This window comes from Malaclemys terrapin, chromosome 2 (assembly GCF_027887155.1).
Source record: "Malaclemys terrapin pileata isolate rMalTer1 chromosome 2, rMalTer1.hap1, whole genome shotgun sequence".
Lineage (NCBI taxonomy): Eukaryota > Metazoa > Chordata > Testudines > Emydidae > Malaclemys > Malaclemys terrapin.
Genome location: NC_071506.1, coordinates 127,064,796 through 127,087,356, shown reverse-complemented (window position 1 = coordinate 127,087,356; position 22,561 = coordinate 127,064,796). Strand labels below are relative to the sequence as shown.

The 22,561-nt window shown below is 47.4% G+C and overlaps 1 protein-coding gene across 3 annotated transcripts in view; it reads right to left on the bottom strand.

Moving 5' to 3' along the window:
• ZMAT4 (zinc finger matrin-type 4) overlaps positions 1–20,368 on the bottom strand; it is a 166,877-nt gene extending 146,509 nt beyond the window's left edge. For all 3 annotated transcript variants that reach the window (XR_008443946.1, XM_054019508.1, XM_054019507.1), the window contains exon 1: positions 20,245–20,368. The gene's annotated coding sequence lies outside the window, so the exon portion shown is untranslated. The remainder of the gene's footprint in view (positions 1–20,244) is intronic.
• Positions 20,369–22,561: the final 2,193 nt, after the last annotated feature.

Here is a 22,561-nt window from a genome sequence, read left to right as displayed (position 1 = left end):
CCTAATAATTGTACGGCTATTGTACTGAAGTTTGTGTTATGGAACTAAGGATAATCAGATTCCATGTCTCAGGATATAAACTAATCCCTGCAGGGGACAGGAAGGAATCCCAGGCACCTGCCTCAGAGCAGAATTGTGCACCAAGCCAGGTGGGAAGATCTGTCTTCCTTGCAAGCAGTGGATATTGCCCACAGCCAAAAGCAAGATACCAGATTTGATGGACCAATGGTCTGTTTGGGTATGGCAAATCACTCCACTGAATTTATTAGCATATTGTTGCTCCACAGTCAGAGGTTAACCTACAGTTACCACAGTTCTTTCTCTCTCCCAACAGGACTATTCAGGATTTACACTAGGAAGGCAAACAGTTGGCTCCCTGTGGGTGAGCAAACATGCACAGCACGGTCACTAACAGCATGTTCAGCAACACACAGCCACTCCCACTGGGTACCTGTGACTACAAACTGATCCATTCCAAGTGATTTCTGACCACTGCCCATTCACAGCTCATCTCTCTTACTGGATGTTTGTTTTACATGTGTCAGTGGTACCAGCAGAGATGGGGCCCGATGCACTACAGCTGCCAACCCCTCTTCCTGACTGTGAATGCTCCTCTTGTCAGTCAGTGAGAGGAGCTTGGCTCAGAGGAATCTCTGCCACCAGGGCGCTGGTACACAAACTGCAGAAGAATGCAACTGTAACACTAGCAAAAACATGTGACTGAGGCGTTTATTTTACTTTGCTTCTCACCACTGTGGCTAATATTATTCTTGGTTTTGTTGTAAACCAAAACAACCATGGATATTGGGAGGCAACGAACAACTGCCTAGATCTAGAAGAAACCCCACCGTGGAAATGTCAGTATTAAGATTAAAAGAAAAAGAGGGATGGTCAATTGCACCTCCATGCAGACAGAAAGTACAAGTTCTGTGCACTACTTAAGCCCCACTTGAGCCCACAAACAGAGGGCCTCAGCCCCACGTAGGCCATCTGCACAGGAATGGATTTTCCCAGCGGGTTCAAACATGAACTAAAAAAATCTGTGGCCGCCCATGTTAAATCCCCAGGAAAATGATCCATGATCTTTCCCCCCACCCCATTTACTAGGGTGTATTTGCAATACAAGAGCCCCTTTGCAGTCCAAGGCGGGTGTTTTGTGATATATGAGCCTAGCTAATAGAGTCCAACCTGCGCATGCAGCTCACCAGACATGATTCAATAATAAAGCAGTCCTTGGCTACAATGACAGCTTTACAAGCTCACTGGGAGCACAGGAGAGGGGGCAACTTGTCAGTGCATAAAACACACTCCCAGACTCCAGAGCCATGCTGAAATCCCCACTGATGCCTCACGCATGCATTGTCCAAGCAGGAAAGAATGAAGACGCTTATGACTAAGAGGAGCAAACATCAAACTGCTCTCAAGACTGAGACAGGCGGCGCGCTCTGGTTAGGATTTAGCTTGATGCAGTTAAATGGCGGAGGAAAGGAACACAGACACACTGGTACATTTAAAGTGCTGGGAGAGGAGGACTGATTAGTATAAGGGAAGGGTATTGCTGTTTGTGCATTCCGGCGCAGCACATGGCTCTGTCCCTGCAGTAATGCATTCCACTTGTACTAAAACCTGGCAAGCCCCACACCCCTTGGGAAGACGAGCTGATCTGATACCCTAGTAATGAAACCATGGTAGAAAGTCCTTGCCCTTTATTTCCTCCCTTTCTCTCCTTCTCACTTGCATCCTGTTTCGTGCCTCCCTCTTCATTAAGAGCAGCCTCCCGCTGCCTGTGCCCCAAAGGCCAGATTTCCCAGCTGCTCCCACGGTGACCCTTGTGGACAGATTTTCAAGACAGCTCAGCACCCACCGTGCACCAATGTACTGAACTCTGCTAAAAATCCAGTCATGTGCATCCACCTTTCCCTACTGCCAATCTCTCCCCAATGCCGCTGTGGAGGCCAGCGTGACACCCTGGCACCCACTGGGAAAGGGACACCCCGGTGCTGAAGGAACCAAACCAAAGTTCTCCGCTTGCGGGGAATGTGCTCTTAAAGCATGAAGGGGCTTTGTAGTTCAGCTACAGCCAAACTACGCTTGTCATGTGACGTGTCAGTTGCTATGGTAACAGTGGTTTCTCATGAATAGAGGCATAAATAGTCTTGTAAAAGCCTCCCTGGAATTTGAGTTCCTTGCTGCCAGGCTGCAGTAACCAGAACACCTTCCTCTCCGTGCTGTCTAGACCTCTCCCTTTGTGGCTGCCCCAGCCCCTGGAATCTCACCTGTCTCAGGCGGGGCACACAGGACAGGTTCTCCCTGCTGCAAAGAACATACGTTAAAAGGAAATGTCTGTAAATATTTCATGTGTGAGAAGTTCAGTACCATTACCCTCAGGATGCAATGTTTATTTTTGGAGAAACGGGACCTACTTTTTCCTGTGGATCCCTAATAATGTTTAAAACGGTAGGAAGTGAATCAAGCTGAATTCTGTGCCTACCATTAAAACACAACGCAGCCTCTGGTAGTTTGCATAATCAGAGCTTGTCATCCCCAATCAGCATCAGTTCAGAAACCCAAGAGGCAAAGCCATGTTAGGTGGCAATGAGCTTAGATGAAGAATCCTCTGGAGAACAAACGTGACTAGCAGTGTTTGGAAGATTATTTTAATACTGGATTCCTGGATAAAAACCTCCCATGGAGGCCTAGCTGGATAAACCAAAAGCATTTCTTGTGGGAAACACCCTCAGCACCTGGTCACTTTGGCAGATGTACAACTGAGAGATGATCCCTGTTTATTTCAATATTTTAGCTGGTTTATAATGTCAGCTAAAAACTCCATTGCCAGGGGAGTTCACAAGACCAGCAAAGGGACTCGAGTGTAACAGGGACTGTTGGAAGGGCTCTAGCTACAGCAAGAATTGAATGATGCTCAAAGAGTGGCCAGATTTTCCCTCCCCTCACTGGTGCGAATGGCCCTGCTTATTTCAGTGAGACTTCTGATAATTCATTTAGAAGGTGCTCTCCATGTCGCACTGCCGGCAGCAAGTAGGAGAGCCGAGGGCTCACATAGCATGGATGGTAGGTACATGTACACAACACACTCTGAAATTATCTGTGGATCCACAGACACCAGACTGATATTCCATTTTACATTATACTGATCACCTGCTGCAGCCAGAACAAAACTTCGGATTTGCCCATCGGTAGATGCCTTCCAGGGAGGAGAGAGCCTGTATCCATGATGTTTTATTCTAGAAGGGGTCTTGTGTCTAATTTCCTTCTCTTCCTGCTTCAAGCAAAGTGCAGAGAGAATTCCATGCTCTTCTGTGCTTGGTAATGAACACTGGGTTAGCTTAAGGGTTATTTCCATTATTATATCTCCTCTGCCATGATCTATTTTACTTCATTCTGATTACGGTAAATCCCAAGCAGTCAGCTGCTTAGTTAGCGATACAGATCAAAGAGAAAGCTCAGTTTATGGCTGCTTTTTTTTTTCCCTTTTGCCTGTAATGAGTCACAGTGTATTACAAACCCTGCAGGTGAGGGCCAGCCCAGTCCTTGTGCAGAGAAGAGCTGTATGCCACCCCAACCCAAACAGCTGAGTTCTCCACATGCACATAGCTAGTCCCCCTTCCTTATTTAACATTCGTATTCCCGTCAAACCCAGAGGCCTCAACCAGGGTCGGGAGGCCCTGTGGTAGGTGCTGTACAAACTTGCAGTAAATGGAAACCCCTGTCCCAAAGATCTTACATTCTAAAAGACAAAACAAAGCAGGTGGGTGAGACACCAGCAGGCTGGGGGGTGCTGGGAGACAAGAGGCTGTTTCTGCATAGACTAGCTGTATGTGTAATTCACAGCCCGTCAGCAGCAGCAATCACAGAGATCCTCCCCCAAACACGCTACCCTGCACGGCTGAGGTGCTCTAGCCACCAACTCACCGACAGCCAGACATGGGGGACAGTTAGTTCCCGGGGCACTGGAATAATGGGTGCTGAGAGCCATTGAACCCAACTGTAAACCCTGCATATGATGGAAACCACTTCAAACCAGGGGGTGCTGCCACACCCCCAGCACTCCTAGTTCCAGCAGCACTCCTACTTCCACCCCCATAACCATAAGTGGCATCACAGCACATCGCATGCATCAGCACATGGATACCAGCACTACGTGTAAAGCCGGCTATGGCCATCACCCAGTGTCCCCTTCTCAAACGGGGTGGGTTTAACAGACCAATCCAATGTTGTACCACACAAAATTAAAAGGGTGAACATCTGAATTACAGTCATTTTTTTTTAAATAATCCCTAAATACCCTGGCCACCCAGACAGAAGCACAGTGAAGTTTCTTTCACCATCCCATACACGGAAGGCTAACTCAGCTGCTACCGTAACATGGCCCCACTCCATTCCAGTCAATGGCACCAGGATTATTTATGCCACCTGAAGATCTGACACACACACCCCAGCATTTCGTGGGGGATGTCGAGTTTTATTTCCTCCTCACAAAGGGCTGGATGGAATTGCACATCGCAGCCCTCTCTGATGCATTGTGCTGGCTACAGAGCAGCATCGGCCAGGGGGATCCAAAATACAGAGTCACATCACGACCCACCATACGTTATAATGAAATGGGACAAGTTTACGAGTTAATCTCTGCACTTTATGACTCAAAGAAAACACATATTTATACATGAGAAGAGAGATTTAACTCAATTCCATCTAGGATTATGAAGGAGCATGACCAGGAAACGCTCATAATGAAAAGCTCCCTCGAGCCTTTATTCCTTAAATATGAATGTATTAGCCATGATGTGCATGGCCCTGCCAGGCTGTCAGGTGAGTGTCAAATAGCCAATGAGTGTTGCAGAGGCCGCGTGTGGTCACTCTGCCCGGGTGAATTCCACTCACCGATGGCACCAGAAGTGTGGGGCTGCTCGGGAAGGCACGGGGGCTGCTCTCTCTCCTGTATGGTTCCGAGTTACCCTTGGTCCCCACGCCAGAAGAGCGATGGGGATGGCCTTTGTGGCTGAGACACTGAACAGACCTGGGATCAGTTACTGGCTGCTCCACAGATGTCTTCTGGGACCTGGGTGAGTCACTTAACCTCTCAGGGCCCCAGTTCCTCTTTGTAAGGTAGGGAGTATCATTCTCCTTTTCTCCCCTCCTTTGTCCTGGCTGTTTAGACTGGAAGTGTCATGTTTATGCAGTGCCCAACTCAACAGGGCCCTGATCTCCATGGGGAGAGGGGGTCCCCCATGCAACTGTAATACCAACGGGGCTTGCAAGGCCTTGCTGTAGAATTATAATCAAATTCTGTCATCCTCAAATAGAAAGAAAAGGTCAAATCCTGCGTGTTCTGTTCAGGCAATCAACGGCACTGGAATCAGGTCGGGTACATTAGGAAGCAGGATCTGGACCACAGCGTGAACCATGTCAGTGAAAGCCCACTGGGAATTTCTCTCTCCTCCCACCCTGGAGAGCAGATCATTGCAGATCACAGTCACCCTTCTCATAGATTCATAGATTCATAGATTCTAGGACTGGAAGGGACCTTGAGAGGTCATCAAGTCCGGTCCCCTGCCCTCATGGCAGAACCAAATACTGTCTAGACCATCCCGGATAGACATTTATCTAACCTACTCTTAAATATCTCCAGAGATGAGATTCCACAACCTCCCTAGGCAGTTTATTCCAGTGTTTAACCACCCTGACAGTTAGGAACTTTTTCCTAATGTCCAACCTAAACCTCCCTTGCTGCAGTTTAAGCCCATTGCTTTTTGTTCTATCCTTAGAGGCTAAGGTGAACAAGTTTTCTCCCTCCTCCTTATGACACCCTTTTAGATACCTGAAAACTGCTATCATGTCTCCTCTCAGTCTTCTCTTTTCCAAACTAAACAAACCCAATTCTTTCAGCCTTCCTTCATAGGTCATGTTCTCAAGACCTTTAATCATTCTTGTTGCTCTTCTCTGGACCCTCTCCAATTTCTCCACATCTTTCTTGAAATGCGGTGCCCAGAACTGGACACAATAGTCCAGTTGAGGCCTAACCAGCGCAGAGTAGAGCTTCTCATGTCTTGCTCACAACACACCTGTTATTGCATCCCAGCATCACGTTTGCTTTTTTTGCAACAGCATCACACTGTTGACTCTCATTTAGCTTGTGGTCCACTATAACCCCTAGATCCCTTTCTGCCGTACTCCTTCCTAGACAGTCTCTTCCCATTCTGTATCTCAGCGCATCGTGATTCCCTCTTGTCCCTTTTCACAAGGATCAGAACAATTCCGCTCCCACTTCTCTACTGGAAGGCAGTTTGAGATGCTGACAGAGGGGGGTGGGGGCTCTGGCCCCGTTCCCCAGCTAGTCAGAGCAGTATAGGACAGATAACTTTCCCAGCCTTCACTACACAGCAGAACCTTAGAGGTTATAGCTGAGATTTTCATAGCTGGGTAAAGGGTTTAGAGAAAGAACCCCCCATTACCACTACTGCTGTGTGCCTAAATCTCCTAGTCAGCTTTGAGCATCTCAGTCTTTGTTCTTTTAATATAATTCCATGTGGTCTAAAAGGGGCCAGCAGATTTCATTAAACCTCTCTATGTTATCATGTAATCTGTATATTGGTCTCATCAGCAACAGCAGGCAACAAGGTGCTTTCCCACAAAGCATAAGGCGCTTACATCCCCTTCTTTCCAAACATTGTCCCTTGATTATTGCTCTTTTTAAAAAATCACTAATTTTTATTTCCTGCGTCTGTGGGTCAGAGAGGCAGTAGTTGTCTTATGTGCTTAGAGCCGAGGCTCCTGGGTTCTATTCCACCGCTGTCATGATTGATGGGTGCACTTCAGCAAGGCACACGGTCTTTCCATGCTTGTTTCCCTAGGATAACACCACCATCCCTTCCCCCTACCAGTGGATGGGTCAGAGTCTAGTTCACTAATTCTTATTATGTTATTTGAGTTCCTAGGGTGAAAGGTGCTACCGAATGCAAAGTATTAGACTTCCCTCGGTAAGTTGTAAAATGCCCAGCACCATGCCCACACCATGCTGAGTGCTAAATGTGCCCTTGAGAGGTCACCTCTGTGACACTAGAATTTCTTTACACAGTCTGATTCCGTTTATCATCATTTTACTGTTTCAGACATCCCTGCCAAAGTGCTTGAGGATGGTGGGAAGAGAATTAAAAACTAAAGCTACAGTAAGATACAACATCTGTTTTCAACAGGTCACAGAGGGCTGTACTCACTCAGATGAGAGCAGGGGATCTTGGTTCTGTGGTCGAAAAAAAGTCTGAGAAGTCCTGAGATCTAGAATATGCCCCCCCGCTCCCCCAAGTTATAATAAAACCCCAAACTAAGGAATTTCTCAAGCACCATCGCATCTGCAGAACAAAAGTGTCTTTAATGTTTTAAGACTAAAATGGAATGACAAGGACAAGAGGCAAGGAGTAGCTGATGATCACCCTCATGAGATGACAAGGGCAAACAGCAAGAGAAAGAAGGGACTCAATTTAAAGCAACACCAAATGGAAGACAAGTAAAGTAGCCTCATAATTTCAAAGGCTATATCGTTAATTGACATTACTCAGTTTTCATTACAGGAAGAGAGATGTTACAAGAGCACCTGAGATGTCTTGTATATAGGTAAATAGTTAAGTTGCCAGCAGATGCTGCTCGAGAATACATAGCATAGTTACTGCCCAGGTTTTGCCTTGTAAGACCAATAAAACTTGTCAGCATTGTGCACTGTTTGCATGCAGCTCTCATCACAGAGCTCCCAACAGCCTTATCCATATTCTGGAGCCCCACTGAAAGTGCATGCTCTACTGCCAATGTAAGACAGCCAATGGTACCATGCAACAGTGGTTTGAGAATGAGTGCAAGGTCCAGTGAGGCGAGTAAATCAGCAGCAAGTGGGGCCTCTCAGAGAGCAGATTCCTAGACTGTTAAAGGCTTTAAATGTCAGCAAAGTGGTTAGAATTGCAACAAAAATACTGGAAGATTAAAGAGAAGAAAAAAAAAAACAGCCAAGAGAAATAACAGTTCCATCATCAACACAAATTAAAGCCCTGTCAGATTTGAGCTACAGCTGCCACATTTAAGTGAAGTTTGTTATCCATGAAAGTTCAAGTTCCCAGTTGTGTTACTTCCTCTGAAAATCCCTGAGCCAGTGGGAAACGCTTTTGTAGCATCCACAACTGGATCAAAATCTTCTCCTAAAGTGCCAACTAAATGCAAGCATTGCTTTCATCATATGAGAGAAAAAAATATGTTTTGGGAGAAGTTACAAGATGTGGCTTACAAACTTCAAAGACTTGGACTGGCTGAATATTGTCCATCACAATGTTTTCTGACAGAAAATTAAGTAAGACTGTGGAAGGCTTATGGAAGGCTTCTGCTGAATGTGCAGTGAGGTTGTATTAAAAAAAATTTTAAAAAGCGCAAATAAGATGTTAGGCTGCGTAAGGAATAAGATGGAGAATAATACAGAGAATGCCATTATATAAGCCAACTGGGTGGCCTTTTGGGAATACTGTGTGCAGTATTGTTCACCCTGCCTCAAAAAAGATATTGCAGAAAAGGGAAGCAGGGGGGTCAGTGGAAGGCAGCAAGAATGATTAGGGCAAAAAGTCTCACATGAAGAGAGATTGAAAAGATTGGGATTGTTTACCTCAGAAAGAAGATAAATAAGCAGAGACATGACAGATAAAAGTATTTAAAAGAACGAATGGGATAGAGAAGGGAGATTGGGGGCTCCCTCAGAACACAAGAATAAGGGGCAATTTAGTGAAAATATCAGTTTTGAGTTTGCCACCTCTTAAAATAATTTTTTTTTTACCCAAAGTGTAATTAAACATTGGAACTCACTGCCACATTATGTTTGTTGAAGCCAAGAACCAGCCAGATTTAAAGAGGGACTGGATATTTATATGGGAAACAAAAATATGCAGAGTTAGAAGAGTTGATGCTAACATAAAATTTACAAAGGAGATAAAACCAGGTATTTCAGACTCAAGCTAGACTAACCATTGGGGATAAGACTTTGATGCAGAGCAGGTTAATGCACATCTGCGCACTGCCATCTTCCTCTGATATTGCTGGGGCTGGCCAGAGAGGACACTGGAATAGATGGATCTGGGTTTTGACCCTATATGGCAATTCCCATATTCCACAACTGGATAATGGAGCTCTCTCCACCATAAAATATTTCAAAGTACACACACACACACACATTTTCTCCTATTTTAGTTGATCCTCCGACATTGTCTCCCTTTTGTTTTCACACAGCAGAGAGATATGCAGAACCCCTTAAAGCAGCCGGTCCTCAGAAAAGATTGCAAGGTAAGATTAAACCCAATGCTGCCCGTGCCTGCTACGATCTCCCTCCCCTCAGTTCTCATTCTCAGCATCACACAGCCAGGCTGGCTGGTCAGGCTGCACCATGCTGAACATACTGCTCATCATACCAAGCTCCTTCAAAACATCCTGTAAGTTTTTGTTTTGTTTACTAGTGCGCAGTCTGTTCACATGTGCTTGGTATATTTCAAACGATGGAGCGTTTGTAGCAGCCTATGCAGCAGGATTTTAATTGGTTGATTAATTTACTGCTTTAAAAGCAGTGGGTGTTAGTTTCCGTTCTATTTCTGGGGTTTCTGACAAGCTGTTCTGGGTGTAGAATATGCACTATTCAGAGCTTTTCCATTTTAACATTGCAGAGCTGGGAGTGTTGGGAGCCAGGAGACAATTGCTGGTTTTTGCATCTGTTGTTGCATTTTTCAGGGTGTTTTTAAACATCCCTGTGTTGTAGGGTGACCAGACAGCAAATGTGAAACATCGGGACAAGGGATGGAGGGTAATAGGAGCCTATATAAGCCAAAATCGGGACTGTCCCTATAAAATCAGGACATCTGGTCATCCTACAGTGTGTTGTCCTTTCCCACCAACTGCAAAGTGTCCAGTGTTCTTGGGGGGCAAATCAGACTTTTGCAATAACTGGGAGTAGCAGCTTCTGCCAGTTGTTCCAGCAGAGCTCCCAATTCACTAGGGATTTGCAGCCCTCAATCCATAGCTAGCCTTCAATAATAGACATACTTTTAAAAGTAAACATCACAGAGAGGGGGTTGACACCTCCCCAGCTTCAAGTCAAGCTGCTGATATAAACCAGAGTGGTTCATTCATTCTCCCCTGCATCCAAGAATCATTCCACCAATAAATGCTTATTGGCAAAAAGCAGGACCTGGCTTAATCACATTTGATGCCCCATTTCCCTATTAAGAAGTCAGACTAATCTATCTTTGCTTTGGAAAAAAAAAATTCTTTTAAAAAACCTAATATTTCTCTCTCTCTGCGCTTTTAAATTAGGTTCTTTAAAATCCTTTGTGAAGCCTCTTGTGTGGATTTCCAGACCTGCTCTCCGTCAGTTCACTGGTGAAATGGATTAAAACAAGTCCTTTGAAGTGTCGGCATTTGTGAACTGTTTGGAGACTGGCTCAGCTCTGCACTTTGTCAAGTACTGGAGGGAGGATAAATGCCATTTCCCTCTTGATTTCCCTGTCATCTAGTCTTCTCCCTGCAGACTTAAAGTCATAATAAAGTTGGAGATATACAGTACATCCCCTGGGTTTGAAATGCAGGCCTCTCTCAACTTCCACATGACATGACTGCCTTATATCTTTGCTGGGAGGGCTGCCTCAGGGCTTCCATGTATCCTGTAGATGTATACATACCCTGCAGCCATCATATCCTGTACATGGATCCTGCACCATTTTATCACTTTGGTAGAAAGGCCCGCCTTGCCAGCTCCTTTACTATCAGCACAAAGGCTATGCTGGGCAAAGGATGCACTAACAGAAGAGCTGGGGCTCCTGGATTGGTTCTCCACTTGTGAGGTAACTCCCTTCTCTTCATGTGTCATTATATAATGCCTGCATCCGTAATTTTCACTCCATGCATCTTAAGAAGTGGGTTTTTTTACCCACGAAAGCTTATGCCCAAATAAATCTGTTACCCTTTAAAGTCACTGGACTCTTTGTTGTTTTTGTGGATTGGATGATGTGCCTTTGCTTATGCCTCAAAGCTCAAGGTTATCAAGCAGCATTCTCATAGTACAAGGCATTTCCCCAGCCTACATGGGGCACCAGTGATGTCTCATTATCTTTTTGAGGGAGCCAACCAGCATATGGACAAGGGTGATCCAGTGGATATAGTGTACTTGGACTTTGGGAAAGCCTTTGACAAGGTCCCTCACCAAAGGCTCTTAAGCAAAGCAAGCCATCATAGGATAAAAGGGAAGGTCCTCTCATGGATCAGGAATTGGTTAAAAGATGGTGTCACTTAATCATGAAAATGAAGGACCAATTACATTGAATAGGACCAAGCACAGAATGGCGAGAGGCTTCCCACACTCAGCTCTGCCCACTCACTTGAGTCTGGATGTGCAGCATTTCTGGATCTCTTGAGCAGGACAGTCAGCTCCTTTGAATGCAGGGATTATCTTTACGCTGTGCGCTTAGACTGTGCCTGGCACAACGGGGCTGGGGCCTCTAGGGCCTGCTGCAATAAAACCATCACATGGGTAACATTGTCAACGGTGCCAGGCTCCTAAATAACTTCGGTGCTTTTGAAAATGTTCCCCAATGTTTAGCTGCGTGGCAGGCTTAGTGATACGTATCCACTAGGAACCAGCCTTCGAGCAACAGACATGGAAGGTAAATTGTGGGATTTGCACCCAGGTCTCGCAAAGTTTGGATATTTCTGAACCCCCCGGTGAAACTCTATACCTTGGAGGAGCATCCTGTAAGCCCCATATTCCTCATCTGTATATAATTGTGATACTGCATATAAAGCATGCCATGTGAGGTATCAGGGGAAAGGTTATGATCTGCTGAAAACCACTGTTGCATATAAATATGTATATCATTAATGCATAGGAAGTTTTGAGAATATGTTGTATGGTTGTCACTAAAATATGCTGTGAGTTGGGGAATCTCCCAAATACTAGATTCTCAGACACAAGGACAAGGGAACTAACCAGCACCCAGGCGGGTGTCAAACAACTGTCAACAGCCATTGTCCAGCAAGGGAGCTACAATTCAATAACTCACTTGCACAAGGCCACACCTGGCGAATTGCTCAACCTTGGCCCCCAGTCATGCCTGGCTTTGTGTTCTCCAAGCACATGCGACTAAGGGTATAAAACAGAATACAGGGGCCCCATGCTTGGCCTTTTCTCTTCCCCACACCTATGCTGCAAGCAACAAGGATGCTCAGAAGACTGGTGATTTCAACAGAGGAGAGTGGCCCAGGTTTAAGGGAGATTCCTGTATATTAAGGACTGTAAGATCCAGTGGGGTGAGAACATTACTTGATGTAAATACTGTCTAATGTGATAAAGGTTATGGTTTAGACTGCAAACTTATATTTTATTTTATTTTTTGGTAACCACTCTGACTTTTTGCCTATCACTTATAATCACTTAAAATCTATAAACTTGTTTTACTGTTTATCTTTACCAGTGAGTTTGCCTGAAGCACCTGGTAAATCTGCTAGGTTTGCAAAGGCTGGTGTATATCCACTTTCCATTGATGCAGTTGTAAACCAATTAATAAACGTGCATTGCTCAAGAAAGGGTCCTGAGCAGTGCAAAATGGTATATTCTTAGGGTACAAGGCTGGGAGCTGGGGGGATTTGGCTGGTGCCTTTCTCTGAGATTCATGAGTAGCTCTGGGCGCTCCACACGTGGTTGTACTGAGTAGTAACAGCAACTGGGGGGTTTGCTGCTTGCCACTGGTAAGACATTGTGAGAGAAAACCCAGAATAGGGAGTAAAGAGGACACAGCGGTCCCACAGTCCCAGGCTGCACTCCAGGGTCCTGTCACACCCCCCTCGTCAAGCTCTGACATACAGGAGTGTTGGCCAGGAGTCGATGGCTGGAGCCTGAACTGGTAGGAAACCAATTGCATTTTAATGGAGCTAGGCCGCTTTACACCAGCAAAGATAGGGTTACCATATTTTAAGTGTCCAAAACGAGGACACTCCACGGGCCCCGGCCCTGCCCAACTCCGCCCCTTCCCCGCCCCCCTGCCCCGCCCCAACTCTGCCCCCTCCCCTGGACGCTTCGCCACCTCCCCCTCCCCCGCTTCCCGCGAACATTTGATTCGCGGGAAGCCTGAAGCAGCAGGCAAGCTGGGGTGGGGGGGCGCGGCTCTGGCCCCAGCGTCTCCTGCCCGGCTTGGCTCGGGCCCCGCACCGCCGGCCCCGAGCACCGCCGGCCCCGGCCCAGCCCCCGGCCGAGCACCACCCGGCCCGGCCCCGGCCCAGCACCCCTGGCCGAGCACTGCCCGGCCCGGCCCCGGCCCAGCACCCCTGGCCGGCCCCAGCCCAGCCCCTGGCCGAACACAGACGGCCGCAGGCCCCGCACCGCCAACTCCGGCCCCGGCCGAGCACCCCAGCCCCCAGTTCCGCACCGCCGGCCCCAACCCGACCCCCGGCCGAGTGCACTGCCGCCCCCAGCCGAGCACCGCCGGCCCCGGGCCCCGGCCGAGCACCGGCGGCTCCAGCCCCACACCGCCGGCCCCGGCGGCTCCAGCCGAGCACTGCCGGCCCCGGCGGCTCTGGCCCCCGGCTGAGCACCGCCGATCCCTCCCTCCCTATTTTCCCGGACATGTCCGGCTTTTTGGGATTTCCTCCCGGACGGGGATTTGAGACCCAAAAAGCCGGACATGTCCGGGAAAATCCGGACGTATGGTAACCCTAGCAAAAGATCTCGCTTTGACACTGGATGTGTTTCCTGGCTCCAGTCACATGACCTGGCTTCAGGTAAACGTAGCTGTACTAAGGCAGCAATCAGCACCTATTGTCTCTGTGCCACTCAGTCCCCAGGTCTTTATAGCAGGCTGTCAGGACTGTACTTAGCTCCCCGGACCCTCTGTGTCACACAGCCACCGCTGGAAATACAGACTTTCTATGGCACTGATCCTGCAGTGCACTGTGTGAGCAGACCCCTGTGCCCCTGCAAAGATCAGAGCGAAACGCTGGTGCTGGTTATCGCGTACCCGGAGCACCGCACCGTGCGTACAAATTCGCATGCACTCTACGTGGAAAGCACAAGAGTCAAACCAGCTGAGCCTGCTTCTTCTCCTGCCAGCACATGAAGCTTCTACAAGATGTTAATATTACACAACAGGCAAGTGTTAATATCAAGAATATTCCTCTCCAACCATCTCTAGTTAATGAAACAAAACAAACTATCTGGAAAAATGCGAACGTTACAGTAAAAACAGCAACAAATTAAACACCAATACAATTAGGGAGAGATTAGGCATCGCTCCTCTGGGAGCATTTCAGAGCCCAAGGTCTTTCTCAAAATTTGATCATTCCCAGCAACTTTATTTCCTTCTAATTAATAAATGGGTAAGTAAACGGCGTGGTTCCTAGAAGGGAGATGGCTCCCCTGGTCCTCTCTGAACAAGAGCTTTCCGTCCGTGTTCGATAACACAGAAGGGCAGAGTTGGTGGCAAGTAGAAGTGTGTACACCTTCAACTCAGAGAAATCCCACTGTCAGCAGAATGAATGGCAAAGGCTGCGAAAACAGAAGTTCCTACATGAGCGTCTGTTACAAGGTGACTGAAGGGGGAAGGCATCTCGTGCTAACATGCAAGAGCCTAACCAAAAGAAGGTCGAGGGGTGACGTGATCACAGTCTGTAAGTCCCTACATGGGGAACAAATATTCAATAACGGGCTCTTCAGAGACCGGTGTGACACTATCCAAGGGCTGGAAACTGAAGCTAGACAAATTCAGCATAAATTTTTAACAGTGAGAGTAATTAAGCCTGGGAACAATTTACCAAGGGCTGTGGTGGATTCTCCATCACTGGACATTTTAAACTCAAGACTGGCTGTTTTTCTGACCGATCTGCTCTAGGAATTACTGTGGGGAAGCTCAATGGCCCATGCGGACAGACCAGGTGCAATGTCTGCTCTTTCTAACCTGCCTTTCCTTGAGCAGGTGAAATACTTTGATCAGAGACTGGCTCTCCCGGACCAGCAGCCACGTACGAGTATGGAGAGAGCAGCTTCAGTGGCCAAGTTAATTAAGCAAGGCCCATTTGGGGCTAACCCCATTGGCCAGGGCTCGACCACCCACCCAGGGAAGCTCTGCCTGGGAGAGGAGGGACCAGGATAAGCCTCACTGAATTGAGGGTGACTGGCCTGACAAGCTAGACAAGCATTGCCAAAAAGGCAGAGCCTTTCAGGGCAACTCTGACCCACCGACAAGGGGGACCCACCCTGAGCTGGAGGAGTGACTCCTGTTTGTCATTACTGCCCATTGTGCATCCAGAGGCAGGTTCCCACCTAGCACGATGCTGTTTCTGCTCCCCTGCCCTCTGAGGGCCCTTGCAGTATTCGTGTTCACCAGCACAATCTGGGAGGCAGAGTACCGACATCACCAGCTGGGGCTGAGGCTGCCTGGCCTCCACTCCTGAGTGACCGTGTGCAGGGAACACATTGATTATGGAGTCAGACTCCTGGGTTCAACATCACCCTTGGAAAACCAGCTCTACTCCAGTCTTAAAGATGCTGAAATAAACTTGCTCCTCCCAAGTGGCACGGACTGGAAGCAACAAGTCCCCTTCCAGGTGGATGTAGTCTGAGCTTGTGTTACAGCTCAGAAAAGTAACAACAGTGTGGTACCCAGTCGCACGCTCTGAAGATGTCCCATCACCACCACTTGTGCAGCCAGGCAATGCTCAATGCTTTGGTACAATCACACGTTCTAACCTCATGAAACTCACTTCCCTCTTATTGAAATCCCAGTGTTAGGCCTTGATTCAGGAAAGCATTTAAGCATGTGCTTCACTTTAAGCATGTGCTTAATTCCCCTTGACTTCAGTTTGCTTATATATATGCTTAAAGTTAAGCACATGCTCAAGTGCTCTCCTGGTTTGTGACCATAATGCAGAAACCCATTATAGAAAGACATCTAAGCAGGGTAAGGGTTGGCAGGCCCAGTAGGTCTTTGGGAACAAGTGCTTGCTCCGATTTTATACCAGAATCCCTAGTACTCAACCAGTGCTAGACTGGTGCAGGATGCTTCCAGGTGTGTTCAGCTCCCAGAGGTACATTTCAGGAGCACTGGCTGGCACAGCTGCCCTTGGTCACTGGAGCTGTCTCCACGTTGAGAATAATTGTAGACAAAATCACTTTGTGCAATTGAGGGTGAGAACATGTCGAGTGCTCTCCTGATCTCAGGGTCGTTTCTCTGACATGTGACCTGCGTGGCTGGTGCATTTTATTACTGCACGATGTCTGGAAATACTGGTTCAAGGCCTCCTAAAGTCCTTTCTCGCCACAAACTAGCTGCATCCCTCCATTACAGCAGCATGCAGCCCTTTGAATAGGGAGAATCTGGTTTGTAGCCTCCAAAAGCCATCTGAATCCCACTGAGCTCGCTGGAGCACCAAGGAGATGCCCTGAAAAGCCCTAGAGAAAACTTAAATGAAGGGGACAAAGATACTAAGTTACATGGAGCCAAAGCATCTCCTGAGTTGAACCCACGCTGTGCCCAAAAGTCCTGGCATGCGACCGGGTCCTCTTCAACTTCCCTTAGTGGGTAATAAAGGATAAAAAGGAATAAAATAAATATTCAGATCGGAGAAAAAGATTCTCTACCCCAGGTGAGAAAACTTCAGCCTTCTGTTCATTATGCTGCAGCCCTTCCTTTCAGTAACCTACATGCCTGTTAATCAATGTGCCCAGCCACTGCACCTGTCAGCAAGGGGGGGTCTTCACACTTTGCAAATATTAATTAAGACTCCATCCCCTTCCCCCCGTTAGGTAGCACCCTGTGTAGAACTATACCCATTACACAGAGGGGGAAATTGAGGCATTGCAAGTTAGGACCAAAGTCTTCAAACTTGGCTAGTTCTAGTCAGGCCTCTAAATCCTTAATTAGGCTCACAGTAACTGGGCTGATTTTCACAGGTGCTGAACACTCATGACACCGCTGGATCTCAGGCCTCATTTTTATTTAGAGCCTGCAATGGGGTTTCCACTCACCACCAGGGCACCTCCTTGTGTCTAGGTTTGGGAAAGTGGCTCTCACAACACCAGGTGCCCCCTTCTGCTGTCTGCTCCCTCTGCGACCATCTCTCTTCAGGGAACTTGGCTTTCTAGTGCTGGCCCAGCCCTCCCCCAGCTGGGCTTCACATTCAGTTAACCCTGGCCTTCCTCTCAGGTGACTCGAGGTGTCCATTTGGCCACTCGGGACCTCATTAATCCTGCCAGGGCTCTGTGGGGTGCACACCCCATCACAGAGTTTAACTATCAGAGTTTTGGTACCGAACGTTGGACACCCAAGTGTGACAGTCTGGGACATGGTGACCACAGACAAAAATAGAACCCAGGAGTCCTAATTCCCTAACCCCTGGACTATACACACTGTCCTCTATACCCTCAAAAGAACTCCTGGCCAGTTTAAATTAAATACCCTGCCTTCCTGGAATCCTCCTGACCCTGAAAGTATTTAATAATGGAAACAAAACCTAAATAGAAATTAATGGACTACAAAAGGCTCCAGTTTGCTTGTTACACAAGGACGAACCTTTAAAAAAATTATGTCTATGATGATCATCTACATTTGACCATTGCACTTTGGTTGGGGGAGGAGGGGAGTGGTAGTTTAAATCAGCCAGAGTCCTGCAGGCAGGGATGACAACTTCACAGCGGGTTCACAGAGAGATTGGTAGAGGGTACAGAGGAATGAGGGGCCATTAATCTTTCCAGGTGAATCTCTGGGGCCAGCAGGCAGGATGGAAGCAGTTTAGCATAACACAGGGCTGTAAAACCATCCTGAGAGAACACTGGTGGTGGTAGGATGCTACGTCGGCAGGGTCCATTTGGCTGGGCCAATTCCACTACTAGCTGGAAGCAGCAAACTACACCTGATCCCAGGAAGTATTAATAACACTCCTGTTTATAGACAGCTCAGCTCTCTTTTCAGGTGGGTTAATCAACAGAGCAAAACCAGCTACAAATAAACAGGATCAGGAGATGTTATCAGGACTAGTTGTCTGCCCCATGTGCTACGAGGGGAGCATGCTGTGTTCAGTACACTGGTGAGACTGTACCCGCCACACTGTGTCGTATCCGGCCACTTTGTTAATCTGGAGTCCAGGGAAGGCCAGAAATGACTAAGGGGTGGGACAGTTTGAGTTGCGGAAATATTAGACATAAATATGTCTATAGCTAAGACAAGTGACTGCTGAGTTGGAGGAAGGTGTGTGCAGAGGTGCGGTGCAAATGTCTGAGCAGGAGGGACTGAAAGGCGAGTAGGACTGATCACATGAGACTAAGAGGAGGGAAATACAAGTCTGATTACCAGGACCAGCTCCCTGATGGTGAGAAAGTTCAGACTGCAGGGATGTCTCCCAAGGGAAGTGGTGGAAGCCCTGCGGCCTGGGACACCGAACACAGACCTGGTACATGCACTGCAGGGACTGCTGCAGGGGATAGCTTTCCAGCTCGGCTTTCTCTGACCCTGCCCTGCTATTTACTATTTTTAACAATGATTTATTGTTTTTACTATTTCCAATAAAACGAGGGAGAGATCCATTTTTCACTTTCAGAGGCTCCTCTCTTCCCCTTCCCCCATCCCCTTGCTATAGAGAATGAGTCATTGTCTGCGAACCTTTTTCAAAACAGCTCTTCTAAAATTCTGTATCAAATCACAAGCATTTCTAGTCCACGAGCCAGCACAGGGGAGCTGGGAGCAGAAGCCCTAGGATGCTGTTGATCTGCTGCATGAAAACAAAGAGCCTTAAAGCAGGAATCCTTCTGCTTGGCATAAATCTTTTACCCCACTGTCCCTTGTCTAGCAACTCATTTAGTGCCCATCAAGTGGGGACACAGGGGGCCTGTGAGCTCATTATGTGCTTTAAAGCCCTGTTTGTGTCTGGAATTGTATTTCAGGGCTGGCTGTTTTGTTTTGCAGACAGATAACACGTGTTCATGGGAGAGTCAGCTGCATAGTCACACACAGAAAGGGCAAACTGCAGATTTTTAACTGCCACAGCGCAGCTTTACAAAACACGCTCCTACCTGAGCCCACGCGCTATGTCACTCCAGCATCGGAGGAGGGGGGCACCGGCCTGTGGGTAAGGTTGAGGACACATTTACACTCGGGATGACTGGCCATGGATCAGGTCGGGTATTTTCATTCAGTGGAGACAGATCACCAACAATTCCAATGTCTCATCAGAATCAAATGTTTTGCTCAACCTGAACCACTGATAACCCAGCTTGTACTATCCAAGGATTTGGCTTTTGTTTCATACTCTCACATACAGATTAATACGGTGAAATGCGTGCGGTCAGCCCCAATGAGCCATTAATTCTGCTCACTTCCACTAGCATGACAACCTGTAAAGACCTGGAGTTGCTTTCATAACACTGGTCTTTGCAACCTGAGCTGCTGTGATGAGTTTGGTCAGAGCTGCCCCATGGAAAGGCAGCTCCAATCTTTACAGGAACGACAGGATTTCTAGAAATGTGCCTTCACTTTAGCGAACCAGCACCAGGTTGGAAAGTTTTCCAGACTTGACTGCAATGGGGAGAACTAAGTTATTTTCCTACAGGTACCAGCATTGGCTTTCAAGACTCACGGCCCTCGGAAGTAACTTCCCGTGGTGTTTGGGTCAACCTAGAGGAGTCAATCTGGTGAAAGTCTCTGCAGCTAGTAGGCTGGTCTGACTCTGAGGCCTTTGAAGCCTTCAGCCCCTGATTAACCAACAAAATGTGATGCTTATTAACAATACCGGGGGAAGTATTTTAAATGCTGACAGGGAGAAGAGGGGTGGGTAATACTGATAATGTATTCTGGTCCCCTGCTACCCTCTCCTGCAGGTATGATGGCGTATGTACTACCTACACACACCTGGCACAGAATCCTCAGTAGTCCAATGGCTGGTTCAAGAATCCTTCCCCCATTTATACACACACACACACACACACACACACACACCTTGCAGCTCTCCATGCAATGGATACCGTGGCACAGGTACACACAAGGACCCTGAAATAACAGCAATATAAACAAACCTGGTTCCTGAGCCTGAGAAGTTTATGAAACCATCTTCCTCCCTTCACACAAACAAACATTCTGCTATTAAACAGCTCTGATTTCCCCATAAACTTTTCTAACGACAAGCTAGACAGATTCAAACAACAAGCAAAACAAGGAGGGATGCGGGCAGTACCTTTCTATTGCTGGCTGGGCTGGCGCTAGAGGATAACAGAGCTGTTCCAGTGATGCTGCTGAGATAGAAGCACTCTGGAGTTACGATTACAGCTTTCCCCGCTCTGCGACCAGATCTTTCAGCAGCCCAGACCCACTGTGCTGGAAATGCACTTAGTAATTATCTGCAAGAGACCAGGCTCCGCCCCCCAACAGCTCTGATTGGTCCTCTGGCCCTGTGCAAGTCTGCATTGGTTTCAGTCAATCTACTATTATCCAGAGCCTCAAAAGAACTGAATTCTATGTCCCACGTATAAGGGGTATTGGGGTGAGCGTGACAGGGTCGAGGCAGGGGGAGGGGAGAACAGACTGACTCGGGCAGAGCAGAGACTAAGTCAAAAGCACCTTGAAATTATATTTCTTATGGTGTTAGTAAAAGGATGTATGAGTCTGATTTAAAGGGTACAGACTGGGATGGGTATCATAGAATCATAGAAGTGTAGGACTGGAAGGGACCTGGAGAGGTTGTCTGGTCCTATCCCCGGCACTCATGGCAGGACTACGTATTATCTAGACCATCCCTGACAGGTGTTTGTCTAACCTGCTCTTAACCACCCTGACAGTTCAGGTAGTTATCAAAATGCTAAACCATCCAGTGCTTAACCACTCAGACAGGGTAGTTATCAAAGGCTGGGAAAGGAGGAGCAGAGTTACTTCCAGCTGCAGACAATACAGATGACGCACTTATTCTGATAGATGGAGTTTACTGTAGAAAGCAGGTCTTACATCCCAGCTGCGCCCAGCTGCAAGCCAGGTCAGGGCCCCATTGTGCTAAGCACATACAGTAAGTGACAATCCCCACCCCGAAGAGTCTCCAGTCTAACAGACATGAATTTGGCTGGACTGGCAGGGGGAGAGACAGGATAACAAAAGTAATAGGACGTGCTCCATTCTTTGCCAGGTGGGAGCAGCAATCACAATTCATTACATGCCCAGCCATCATCAGCTGGCTGCTTACCAGATGCGTCCTGGTTGCAGTGAGGTATGAGGGGTTGCTTAGAAGATAGGGTGGTGGCTTTATGGATCACACACACACACACACACACACACACACACACACATATAAATCATTCACAGGCTGTGTTGTTATAATAACTGTAATGTATAAGGTTGTCTGAAGGCTGTTCCCATATGGTGTATATCTACATTATACACTCACACTATGCATATAAACAGAGAAAGAAAAAATACTAGTACACTGAAAATATCCCTACTACAGCATACAACGGACACTATTAGTAATGGGAGGAGTCTGTCGTAGCACCCCTGGGTCCCATGCTTCCCAATTCTAGGAGGACAGTCGCCACTCAAGGAGCTCACACCCCAAGAAGAGACAGCCAAACAGACAGAGGAAGGGGGACAATAGCAGGCTATTTAAATACAAGACAATGTGACTCACTGTAGGCAGCATGGCAGAAGTGGGTCACTCTGGACAGCATGGGGGCTGCCTGGACAAGTTTAGGGAGCTCGTACCATGCCAAGGGAACCATGTGGAAGAAGACAAAGATGGTTGTGCAATAAGCTGACAAACAGGTGCACCAGGCTGGGAGCACTGGCAGAACAATCGGCACTTGAAGCTTGACGGAGGATGGATAGGTAGGGTGGTGCAGAGTTCTGTTGAACTTGCTCAGGGTGAGGTTATCAATATGCCATTGCACACATGTCCACCACTGGACAAACAACAGAACATGTTAAACCAAAAAAAAAAAAATAGCATCTGAGAGCAATTAAAAATTTGTTAAAGGAGAAACATTTTTGTCATCTAAGTCCAGAAGTGAGGGCAGCATGACTCTGTGGCACAATCCAGTGATTGTACACAAATTCCTGAACCCGAGTGCTTACAACACAGCTCTAGAGTAAGAAAAGAGAACTCCCATTTGTCATTTCTCTGCCCTAATGCTCTCATGTTATTAGGGCTATTTGAACGAGATGAAATCAAGGACATGCCATGCCCCTCCACCAGCTCAAAACCCCAAATGTGCATCAGGATGGGATAGAATCATTGTCACACAAACCCCCAGGAGAACCTGAGGAGAGAGATTCACTTCGGGAACGTCTCCTAAACGTCAGCTGTTCATGTGATGCTTTGCTGGACCAATCAGTTTGGAAACGGGGATCGGTATCTCTCCACTCAGGATTTCCTAGCTGTAGCCAGGCTGGCATACTCTGACCAGAGCCTTCACAGGGGGAATTTGGCATTTCCTCTGCCATGTGAATCCAGGGCAGACAGAGAGCTATAAAACCGGAAAGCAACAAAAGGTGACAGGGACTTTTACAGA